The sequence below is a fragment of the Poecilia latipinna genome, unplaced genomic scaffold (genome assembly GCF_001443285.1).
Source record: "Poecilia latipinna isolate Pla-1442-1.1 unplaced genomic scaffold, P_latipinna-1.0 Scaffold3113, whole genome shotgun sequence".
NCBI lineage: Eukaryota > Metazoa > Chordata > Actinopteri > Cyprinodontiformes > Poeciliidae > Poecilia > Poecilia latipinna.
This window is the reverse complement of record NW_015115729.1, coordinates 46,408-57,142: the sequence shown is the minus strand read 5'-3', so window position 1 is coordinate 57,142 and position 10,735 is coordinate 46,408. Positions and strand designations below refer to the sequence as shown.

Genomic DNA, 10,735 nt, shown 5'->3' with positions numbered 1-10,735 from the left:
GTTGACGTATGTGTAGCTGTGTGCGTCTGCACTTGTTACAAGACACAAAAGGTCATAAGGTTAGCATGTGACTGAGATCAGATCTTTAGGCGTCTTCAATAAATATGTCACTGTGAAGCAATGGGAGAAAAAAAAAACAACATATTAGGAAGATGCAAAAATATCAAGTAACTTTATGAATAACTCAAGTCAGGATGAACCAGAGTGACTTAAATGAAATGAGAATGCTCTTTGTGTCGGTGTGGACACCAACATGCAAGGAAAATTTGACATTAAAATGTTTGCAGAGGGAAATAAAAGCTGCCAGTCATCCAGGGGCTTAATGCTAAGCTCACTTTGCATGCTGTGTATTAATTCCTAAAAACTTGTTTTTTTCATACCATTCAAGTGACGATAGAAGATTTTTTTTTTCTTTAGGGAGACTATAAGTACTAATTATCATATGTGGTAAAAATATTAAAGTTTTTAAAAACACCGTTGGCACCGGTGGTAAATAGGTGTAAAAAAAAGTGTTCAAACAAATTTAATCTCAATGTTTTAGAAAAGGCCATCCTGTAATTTAAGTACATTTTATTCAGAAAACTAAATCCATACAATGAATCACACAAAACCAAAAACTACTGGCTACAGGCTCCACTAACAATTCCTATCAAAATGAATTTAACTGCACCTCTGTTTATTTCAATTTTACTTTTACATTTGGTCAAAGTGTTTGAGCAGATTGGAGTTGCTTTCTTATTTTGAGTCATATGTTTGAACAATTATTCCCTCTGCTCCTTTTTTTTACTTTCAGACAGTTGTTAAGATGCATAATTGTGGCAATAATGTGTTGATTTCACAACTGGGAGCAGCTGATAAGCATCTCAATAGCTCAAGTAATATCTGAACTATGACCTCAAATTCAACAGGAGTTGAAAAAGGATGCAGAGCAGGAGCGAAGGAGGAAGTTCAAAACATGTTTTCTTTGGGATAAAGAAGCCAAATGTGTTGAATCTGGATGTAAACAATGGCTAATGATTATAATTATGAAGTTATAAAAGCAATCTATCAGTGAAGCGCATCTCATCACATCCCACCACTTCAGGATCCGACTCCAAATCCAAACAGACTTCTCCACAGAAGCTGCAGTCAGGGCTCCAGAAAGGCTACGTTTAATTTGCTTTTTCATCTTGTTATAATTTTGTGACCATCCTGTCGACTCTGAATAACTTTAGAATATATCTATAGGCAACGGCAGCCATTTTTACTTCCATAAACTGAGAGCTGCTGTGTGACATCTACGTTCTTCTTCTGCACATTTGAGTTGCTTTGGGGTCGTATACCAGTTACACAGAAATCTAACTGTGGTTGCATTTAATACACACACTCAAAAAAAAAAATTCAGCAAAAAAATTGGAATTGAGCATCAAGACCTGCTGTGTGAATGCAGCTTCAGTCCATAGCAACACAAGGAAAACACACTGACTCACCTCAGGATCCTGGATGCTTGAAACTGAATGTGAAACTGGCAGCATCACCTACTTTCTGATTAATTGGAACGTCACAGCAAAAGTAACGTACCAGCTTGTGCTACCATTTTTTCCAGTTTCTTCTTCTTTTTAAATAAAACTCTATACTATTAAAGCAAACGGTACGATCCGAGTTTGTGTTAATATTACATAAACCCTGCGTATCTATCAAAGCCTCATCAGTGTCAGGATGGCTTAAACAACTACAGCAGGCTGAATGTACCAATGAGAACTAACACCAGTGTTCTCATAATTAAAAAAAAAAAACATTATGACTCCAGAAATATGTTTGTATCAAACCACATGACTCGCACACGGTGAGTGAACAGAACAGGAGTCTGCTGGCTTGGGTTCCCAAACCCGGATAAGCTGCCTTGACAACCACAAACAAAACGGAGGCTGAGTCATTTCCTCAAAGGCTTGGAAATGTTCGAGTAAAAAGTGCTTAGTCTCAAACGAAACCTGCTTATCCACTCAAAAGTCAATCTGTCCAATCAATAGAGCATAAATAAAACTGAAACTAAGCTACTTCACAGGGTTTCATCCTGAAAACTTCCTAAGTCCAGGGCTAGGGTTGGCAACGTGGTCATCCAGAGCCTTACCAAAAAATATGTTTAAAGTCGACAGGAAATTTGAAAATATTGCTGGGAAATTACATTTAAAGGAAGAAATTATTTACAAAACCTAAACACCGACTACAAAGTCTTAGTTCCTAAAACACTGAACTATTAAAATAAATATTAACTTGTTGCACTTGAGTTGTTTCATCGCAACGTGTCTTTTTTAATCTTTTATCCATGACTTGTCACTTTATTTGTTGAAGAACTATATTGTTCCAGTTAGTCGTGTGTTTATAAAGCTAAAACATACTGAAATTATAGATAAAATATTTTTCATTTTTGTGTTTATGAATCTATTTATCCGCCTTTCAACTTGCTGTGATTTTTTTTTTAAAAACACAGAAGCAGTTTGCAACAGCTGTCGGCAAATTACGGCTCTCCACTTAAGCTAGCTCGTGAAAGTTGAGAGAAAAGGCCAGTCAGTCAGTTCAACAATAACTGAAAACACTTTTAGAAAACTGTATCTTCAGTAAAGTATACATTACGCAATTGGTGTGTACATAATCCCAATATCGTACTTTGACCTTTTTGAATTCTGCACCTAAACTTAAGTATGAAAAAACAAGAACTAGTACTATAACAAATAAAAAACTAAACCAAAACTAAACTAATAACTAATAAAAAAAACTAGCAAAAACTAATTAAAAATATCAACCTTTTTATCTAAAGAGACTCTTTAACATGTAACACTGTTAATGATGTACAAAAAAAACCTATAATAAATAAACAAACACTTAGCCTGGTGGGGACACAAGTAAAGCCTGGTGGCCCGCCAGGCTTACATTACACTGGGGGAGCCCTGCTTTTAGATGTAAAAGTTATAGTAAACCACTCACACTTATTTAACCCAAATAACGTTTAATTTACCCACAGAAAACTAATGTTGCTTTATAAGATGGAGGCTTTAATGTAGGAGCAGTATAACTCAGAACCTGAGGCTGGTCATGTGACTGTTGACAGAGTTCCTCATGCCTCCAGACCTTCATGCTTCACTTGTCGTGTACCTTTTGAATTTACGCCTCATGTCTCATATCCATAAACCCTTGAATGTTATAACGGTAAAACAATCAGCTTAAACAAATAATACTTAGAACTTATAGGTTTACTTTTAGAATTTCCAATGAGTGGAAAATCTTGCGCCATAAGCATGAGCTCACTCCTCCGTCCTTCAAAAGGTGAACGGGAAACAAAACGCAGAGAAATCACAGCAGCGCGTTGTACATTTAACGAGGTAAAACCGTAAATCTGACATAACTGGAGCGCTGGACCATAAGGAGAGCTGTATGTGTGCACACACTGACGCCGCTGGATGCCTTCACCGTGGTAACCGATGCCAAGCAGCAGGTGAGAGGAACTCGAGATGCAAGCGGGGAGTCGGGTCAGAGCAGGAGGCGAGTTCCTCTGTATAATCTACCCACTGACCGCAGCGCTGCAGGTAAGAATAACATAGAGCAGCATCCCTGGCTTAAACCTCTCAGTGATGTTCAAATCAAGGTGGAGATTTTTAATTTAGTGGTTGATGTTCTGCTGAGATGATTTCAAAATAAAACAGCTTCTGTTGCTCAAAACTAAAACTGATCAGTTAACAAGAGATCTGTTAGCAGATAAGAAAATGTTTGTTGCATGTTGACTGGCAGGAAACTGATAAGATCCGTTCTTACATGAACCACAGCAAACCATCACTCCAGCAGTGACTAACAGCCTGTCATGAAGTCTCCTATCTTTGCTTTGCTACATTTTCTTTGCTGCCAGTCCTCAGCCTTCGAGTTAAAACGAGCACAAATGTTCTGCATTTAACACTTTATCCAATCTGGTGATCTAAAAGTAGGATTCTGAAGCAAACCTGCACCTCCAAGCTCCATAAATATGGATTATCATAAATATAGGTGATGATAGAGGTGGTTACCGACATTAAGTTAAGTTTTAAATAGTTGTATGGAGCATAGAGTACCATGTTGCCACGACACGCTGCTGTGCAGCACAAGGCTCTGCCTGAGGACCTGTTCTCTTGTTGACCATATTTAACTCCATCCATTTTCAGTTTAATAACAAGGTATTCTCTAATCCCACTAATCTAATAAATATACTAGCTTTAACTACTTTGTCAATGGATTTCTTTCACATCTGTTCAGAAGTTAGTATGATGGAGCTCTATTGAAACGTCAGCTCTCCATCCAAGTTTTTCTTGACTAATTGTGCATTAAAAGTCCCTTTTCATGACATATTAACGTCAAAGTTAAGTTTCAATTAAATTTTCCAACAGCAAATGGTCATGTAGAATACTGCTAAACGCACTGAAGATCATATAATAAAAATAGAATTTTTCTTGTAAAAGAAGTGAGGCGCTGGGAATCGACACAAAGCAACTGTGCATTAATATTACAGCAATTTATCCTCTGCAGGCAGATTTATGGGTGTTTATATAGAGAGACTGCAGCTTGTTACCAAAGCCTCCCACCTTCCTGGCCGAGCCCTCGTAGATGAGCTGCAGAGCCTTTTCTTTTGCCAAATGTCACGCAGCACCATGCGTCGCTACAACAGCTCTAAACCTGATTTATGTCTGTTAATTAGGGACCTGAGACAAACAGAAACAACAGCACATGAGAAGCAGACACAGATGCTTGGTAAATGCATGCAGCCACTTCCTTTAAAACCACGTCTTGAATTAAGTCAAGCTTTTTGTGCCAACACACAGATATGACACCAAAGCCTGAGCAGATTTTATGTCACACTGAGACCAAATTATGATCCTGCTGCAGATTGGATGCATAAAAAACAAAAAGTTAACTTATGTAACCTGTGAAACTCGTCAAGCTGCTAGAATAATCTGTCTTCACACAGCTTTTGGTGAAAACAGCAACATTTTTTTTGGATAATGACTGTTTATACTTCAAACAGACCTTCTGTTTGGTAATCCTCCCAGTTCAATCACTAAACACCAATACAGCAAACTAGCATTTCCTTCATGTCTCCAAACTAAGGGCTTCATGTTGGTACCCACCAGTTACCATTTCCTGCGGTTGGCTCATTACAGACTCGTCTCACCACTTCTTCCTAAAATCAACCATAAACTGCTGCTGCACTGGAGTGAACACAATGTATTACTAATTAAGTTGCTGTCTGATCTACATGCAGAGTACAAATGGAGAACTGTTCAAAAGTCTTGAGTCAGCACTTCTAACTTATCTCACAATCAATAAACCAGTTACTGATCAATGTTTTTTGTGTTTTTCAGGGTCTTACTTTTCTTGGTTCAGTGTTTTACCATGTTTGAGGAATATTTTTATTAGGTTTTTTTTGCTACATTATTATCATCCCTCATTCAGGCAAAAAAGGCTCCTGATCTTAAAGAGCGGAGCACCTAAGTGTAGGGTTGGAATTCTGATGCATTATTTTCAATTAATTAATTACATAGATGTTGATGTGTTAAAATTTTTAATGCAATTAATTGCATTTTTCATTTTTTCTCCTTTTCTTTTTTTAAATACAAAGGTTCCCCCCGGAACCTTTACATTTTCTGGTTTGACCGTAAATCTGACGCACAAGCTAATTTCTGCTTCGAAACACAATCTGACTGGACGCTGAAAAACACTATTGTTGTATTGAAGTTGTACTAAAAGCAGTTAGCTTATCAGCAAATTTATTCAAGCCTAAAATAGCATCTCAATGCTAACATGTAGCAGCAGCACAGCTAACGCTAACACTTTGAATAACCGGGATTACAGATTAAAATCTATAAATATTTTTGTTACTGGGCTCATGTCTGTTCAAAAAAGGGTGTTTGAATTGAAAATGTTGCTTATTTTATCAATATATGGTTTTCCACTAATTAATTACAGACCCTGCAGTTAACTTGAAAAATTTTAATCTAGTCTAGTAATCTTTGTTACAAAGCCTAAATTTGTCCCAAAGGCTAAATTTGTCCCAATTTAGAAATTTTTTAAAAGACTTTCTGCTAAACTGGTGATCAAGATCACCTTTAAAACCTCACGACAAAGTCTGGCTGGAATATAAAAACAGAATAGTTTCAAAGTATTGCACAAGCTTCAAACGAGACGAAACAGATATTATCTGAATCCTAAACAATAAGCCCCCTTCAGGCATAACATTATGACCAGCAGGTCCTCCTGACAGGTCTGTGCTGTCTTACTTGTTTTGACATGTTTCTATCAGAACCAGCTTTGACTTCTTCAGTAGCCGGAGCTGCTGCAGCTCATCTGCTGGATCTGTTGCCCAGAAGTGTCTCACTGTTCCTAGATTAGCCATCCACCAATCCGTCTTTTCCAGGTCAATTTTCTTTGCCTTCTGACCTCGTGATTTAGATTTTGACTGGTAAAGATTATTTTTCCTAGCAACAATAAACAAATGAAGGAGAAAAAGTGTTGCATACTGATTATTTTAGTTATCAATTAATCTCTTGATTATTCTTTCAATGAATCAGATTTTAAAAAATGAGCACATTCTGCAGATTTCTCATTTAAGCCGTTTTTATACAATATTAGAAATACAAGAAAAGATGCAAATAAGCAAATAATTCAATTCATTTTATGAATACCATTAAATAAAACATTTTATTGTGCAAAATGTAAAAATATAGTATTTCTTTAGTGAACATCGGATTATTTGTAGCAGATAAAAAATATTTCTCATACGGGAAAGCTCGGCACTTTCTGCTTGACTGAACATCAGAACAGTGTAAGGCTGAGCTGGTGATTATTTTTTGGATTAACTGATTAATAACTGGATAACAAAAGGTCAGCTATGAGTACTTTTTAGCTGCAGATGCATTCTTTGCTACAAATTATCAAGCATTCACAAAATGAAAGCTGTTACTGCATTTTAGGCCATAAAATTTAGATTTTCTTATTGAAAATGGTTTTTTTATGCATTTCTAATATTGTATAAAAAGCAGTTGAGTGAAAAACCTGCAGATTAATCCGATTAATCGCCAGAATAATCGTTAACTACAATAAACACAGCACTAGCACTAATGGTGTTAGTTGCAACAGTTGTCAGTAAGTAACGAGATAGTTTCGTGTTCTTCATGTTAGTTTGAGGAAAAGGTTCTACAAAAATGTCAGTTTTGTTATTTTAAATTGGAATTTAATTATTTGTTTATTTGGATTTTTAAGCATTTCTAATGCTGTATAAAAAAGGTTTAAAGGTTGAATGAAAAATCTGCACATCAATCCGAATAATCGTGAAAATAATCGATAGAACAGTTGCAGCCTAGAAATAGTTATTTTTAACCACCTCACCTGTTAGGAAATAAAGAGTTGGTTTCTTGTTCTCCACCTGAATGTGGGGAAACTCTTCAAAACAACAATATAAGATTCCCACAAACCTTTCTTAAACTCCTCCAGCATGGCGTCCAGCTTGGTGTCATGGAAGACGAAGTGGACCGCGTGGTTGTAGTACTTGGTGATGGTCTTCAGGGTGGTGCAGTCGTCTGGGTCCACGAAGGCCAGGTCTTTGACGAAGAGGATGTCCACGATGTTGGACTGCTCGTGCTCGTAGACGGGTATTCGCGTGTATCCGCTCTCCATGATCTCCGACATGGTGTTGAAGTCCAGCACCGCGTCGCTGCTGATCATGAAGCAGTTGCCCAGAGGCGTCATGATGTCCTCCACCGTTTTGGTCCGGAGCTCCAGTGCGCCTTGGATCATGTTGAGCTCCTCTTTCACCAGGTCGTTGTAGGGTTCGGTTACTTTCAGCATTTCCACCAGCTTCTCCCGGTTATATACTGTTCCAATCTCCTGGCCCAAAACGCAGTCCAGGAGCTTGCTGATGGGCCAAGACAAGGGGAAGGTGAGCAGCATGAAGAACTTGGTGAGCAGGATAGTGTTGGCACCAACTGCCAGGCCGTGTCTGGAGCACAGCGCCTGGGGCACGATCTCTCCAAAGATCACGATCCCGATGGTGGAGGCGACCACAGCTCCAATTCCGGACTTGGTGAGGTCGTCCAGGAGGATAGTGAGGGTAGTGTTCACCAGGACGTTCCCGAGCAGCAGTGAGCACAGCAGGTAGTTGCCCTTCCTGCGGATGGGCTCGATCTTCCGGGCCCACTTCTTCTCCTTGTCCGTGCCGCAACTTTGCACGATGCGGAGCTCCATGGGGTCCAGCGCCATCAGTCCCAAGTTGAGCCCGCTGAACATCCCGGACAGCACCAACAGGCAGCAGATGAGGATCACCTCCAGCCAAAGGGGCAGCAGGGACGTGCTCTCCTCCTCCACCACCAGAACTCTTAACTCCTTGTCTTCCAGAAGTAACCATTTGTTCTTCTCCTGGGGGTCGAGGATGCACAATACGAACACTTTCTTATCATCTTTTTTTCGAAGCTTATTCACGGTGATGTTGACAACCCCGACGTTGTTAAGGTATTTTAACTCCATGCTCCCTTTCACTACCATACCATTCGAGTAGTCGGGACAAGTCCCGTTAGGAGACTCTTCAAGTTCGGCGAACCTGATGAGCGCCGAGATGTTGGGTAACAAGTGAATACCGTAGAACCTGAAGAGGTTCTTGCTGTCCTCGGTCACCTGAATCATCCCCTCATTGTTGATCTGGGCCGGCTTGTCGCTCTTCTCCAGCCGCATGCCAAATATCTGAGTGCCGCCCTTGGACTTCTGAGTCGCTGCCTCGGCCTCCGTTCCCGCCAACACGCACAAAAACAAGAAAAAAGTCAGAGGAAAGCCCAGTCCACTCGATTCTGTCGCCATGTTTGTTTCACTCTATGCCAACGTCCGACCTGACGTCAACTACTCCTTTCCTGGGGCCAGCCCACTAGTTAGCATAATCACACATAGCCAATTAGCGGACGATACGTCACGCGAAAACTTTGCTCGACCCTCTATGGTAAGCTATTTTATCATAAAATCGGCTTCACCACACTTACACTCCAGTTACAAGAAATAGGTTTATGACTCGACATATTTAGTTCATTGAGATATTTCTAATTACAATCTGACGTCATTTATTATAAATTACATCAGATTTATCAATAAGTTCAATGAAGGCTTCATATCAAGATATCTACAAATTGTCCATATTTTGTCACATTACAGCTACAAATATAAATATATTTAATTGGAATTTAATGTGAAAGATCAACACAAAGTTATGTAAAATTGTTTTTTATTTATAAAATATGTTTTGAATCATGTATAATTTTCTTTCTACTTCATAATTGTACACCACTTTGTGTTGGTCTTTCACCATAAATTCCAATCAAATGCATTTATTTTTGTGATTGTAATGTGCCAAGATATGGAACAAAATTCAAGTGGTATGAATACTTTTGAAAGCCACCGTATTTTGGATACCAATAATTAAATTATGAGTGGTGAAAAAATTAATTTAAGATATCTCTTTTTTTTTCTGACTTGTCAAAATTCCAATTAAAGAGAGCTAGAATTACACAAGAATTCAACAGATCTTATATGTATTTTTAGACAGAAGATTTACGGGAGATTTGACAAGTAAAATTGCAGCCATCTTGAAATTCAATAAGGACTGAGCAAAACGAAGAGAATTTTGTCTAGATAAAAGACAAAGATGATATCTACAAAAATTAGATATCTTGAAATTTTTTAAAAAATAAACAGCTTTTCTATTTTGCATATCTTGAATTAATATTCTGACTAATGCAATTTTGACCAGTCATAGTTAAGTTTGAGATACCTTAAATTTTAATTACGGATGTGTGACTCTTCAAACCATGACTGATGTCATTTGAGATGTCTTGAATGGACATCTCAAATGTAAATATAGTCAAAATGTAGTTGTGTCACCACATCTGGAATGTTATCACAGATAATCAGGCAAAACCGATTTTATATTAAAACGGCCTGCCGTAAACTCAGTTTAGACTTTTTCAAACTCTGTTTTTGTTCTTAACGTAGTTTCGTCTGAGCCGTTTGATTAATTCACCTCAGTTTATGCAAACATTTGGCTGCTTTCTACGTCAATTTTACACTAAGCTACTTAAACCACAGCATTTCAGATTTTTCCAGTTTAATTCAGCTCAAAAATACTTCATTAATCCCAAAGAGAAATTAAATGCTACTCTAGCTATTATCCAAGGTTCTTCAAACAGTTGCTGCAGATGCTGATGTCTGTGGACAGGAAGGCTCTCCTGTAGCAGTCTGTATTACAGCGAATCTGAAGAAGCCTCTGACTGAAGATACTGAAATCTTAACTTCCGTCAAGACTTTTTTATTCAGGCAAGCCTTCAATGCCTAAAAATGCAGTGGCACTTCTGGTCTTATAATCTTATTTACGCCATTTTGTTTTATCTATCTTGTTTTTAAGCCACATTTTATGGTTTATCAAGCACTTTGGTCACCAATATTGTGAATCTGTAATATAAATTATTATATTTTTGATTTTCACTTTGTTTGAGGTCCTCTGACTCCAACAAAATCCAATTCAATCAAACAAATATCAAACAAAAATCACTTTTAATGACATCCTGTTGGTAACTGTTATTTGTTGGAGTCACAAAAACAGATTTATTTAGACTAGGAATAGAAAATAGAGGCATCTATGAATCATTAGTTATGTAGAAAATGACTCAGGATAGCTACAAATTGGTACAAAAAGTGCCAC

At 38.0% G+C, this 10,735-nt stretch overlaps 1 pseudogene; it reads right to left on the bottom strand.

Moving 5' to 3' along the window:
* Window positions 1-7,374: 7,374 nt before the first annotated feature.
* Window positions 7,375-8,894, bottom strand: LOC106940170 (metal transporter CNNM4 pseudogene; annotated as a pseudogene).
* Window positions 8,895-10,735: the final 1,841 nt, after the last annotated feature.